The following is a 1,921-nucleotide window of genomic DNA, read 5'->3' as shown; positions in this document are numbered from 1 at the left end:
AACTTGGTGTGCAATTTGTCAGTTATTAGATTTTTTAATATTTTTATTCAGTTCCATCTAGGTATATATGAGAAACTGGAAAGCAAAACAAAGCACTGTTTGGATGAAGTCCATCAGAATGTTCAAGAATGAAGTATAATTTGATTATGTCGTTTCCATCGTTTAGTGACTGCCTAGTTTCTCAAAGCCAATATTGTGTTCTGGGCATAGTTAAATATTCAGGCTATTAGTGTCATGTGTTTTACATGTTGTTTGTTATCCCTATGCTTCTCTTAGCAAGAGTTGTAAACCAGTACAAGCCCCTGCGATGGCATGTGAAATTCAGTTCCATCTGGTGCGTTTATGTTTTACGTAGAGCCAAAGGTTTCAATTTACGTGATATAGAGTATATATTGATTTGTTATTTTATAGCCATACAGTTATGGCTATTTATTTCTTGTGTTGTTATTCATGATTAGGCAAAATATCTGGAAATCCCATGAAATTCGGTATTGACTTTTTGTTTAAGATCTTTCAAATTAATATTCAACATGGTTAAATTAGTTTTAAAATACTATTTTATTCAGAAAGTGTATCAAATGTGCTTGAGCATTTACATACACTAGTAAAACTACTCATGTACCATTTTATGTGTTTTGAGTAACTTAGTTTATGTATCAATCAGTTAGCAAGATCATAAAATGTTAGTATGTTATATCTCATAGACCAAAACATTTGCAGTAACCTATATGTTGCTATAAAAAGGATAAGTTCTACCATTAGGTAAAGCCATTTTCAAATAGTTATAATATAGTCAAATATATATATTAGATTTCCATAGTCTAAGTAAATATTAATTATTGAGCTTAAATTTTTGACAGACATTCTTTTTGACATCAATTAGGAAATAGTATGAGCTGAAATAGACTTACATTGAAATGATAGTTTATATATTTATTAGTCTAAATCAGCAATGACATAGCTTTAGGCATTAACTTTAAAGCCTAGTGAGTGTTTTATAATGTAACTACAAATACAGTTATGAAAATGTTACATATTATTTTTTTTACACAGAACAAAATATTGGAATACAAAAAATAGTTGATCCTTTAAATAGCGATTAAATACTGAAATTATATTAAGCCTCATAGAGTAAGTTTTAATGCAACTATGCAAGGACAGATGCTAATGAAATAGCTACATATCACATACTCTGGAATGCATAAGTAAAGTTATAAAGAAATAGGGAGAATAAGCTCTGACAAGCTTTGTATACACTGGACAAAGTTCATAACCTATTCCAGAATGCAACAGCACAAATCCAAACTTACAACGCAAATGGATCGATAAGCACAATGAGAGATCTAAAGAATGCATTTAGCGTTTGTAATAAAGAACATCTAAACCTATTCATAATCATTGTATGTACAACTGGTAAATATATCCTCGAATGTCGCCCAATATCCATCAGCAATAAAATGAATAAGAAGCACTGTGAGTAGAAACACTACAACTAGCTCTTCATAGTCTGCGTGCGAGATTGCTTGCGCTGCTCATGATGGTGGTGCATTGCTACTGCGAGGCTTCTACCACATCTGTGTCAAGTTGCTTCTCTCCACTCTATCACTGTCACTGCTACTCCCCACCTAAGTATGTTAATGAGATTTGGGGAAGGGATGTAGTAAGAAAGGGAAGTCTATTAAGGATCAATGCATGCAGTTATAAAACAGATTCGAAGAGATGAACATATAAGTTATAGAATGCTTACATATCTTACTTAGTTAATACAAAAAGAATATTATTTGTGCTTTGTTGGGAAAGAAAGTACATAAAGATAGACAAGCAACAAAAGAAATGATAAGAAGAATAGAAAAAAATAGAGATGCATATGCTAAGCAATCATATGCAAGATAAGACATAAGAAAAAAAGTAAAACAGAAGA

At 31.3% G+C, this 1,921-nt stretch overlaps 2 protein-coding genes across 2 annotated transcripts in view; one reads left to right on the top strand and one right to left on the bottom strand.

Moving 5' to 3' along the window:
- The window catches only part of LOC119594633 (vang-like protein 2), a gene marked incomplete at its 3' end in the record, with an annotated part of 15,594 nt that extends 15,219 nt beyond the window's left edge, over window positions 1–375 (top strand). Inside the window, 1 exon segment of the mRNA XM_037943682.1 lies at window positions 1–375.
- Window positions 1–1,921, bottom strand: part of LOC119594634 (meiosis-specific nuclear structural protein 1-like) — a gene marked incomplete in the record, with an annotated part of 17,619 nt that overhangs the window by 4,615 nt on the left and 11,083 nt on the right.

Source organism: Penaeus monodon, chromosome 34, assembly GCF_015228065.2.
Source record: "Penaeus monodon isolate SGIC_2016 chromosome 34, NSTDA_Pmon_1, whole genome shotgun sequence".
Classification (NCBI taxonomy): domain Eukaryota; kingdom Metazoa; phylum Arthropoda; class Malacostraca; order Decapoda; family Penaeidae; genus Penaeus; species Penaeus monodon.
The sequence above is the reverse complement of the archived record's forward strand: the minus strand, read 5'-3'. Positions and strand labels throughout refer to the sequence as shown.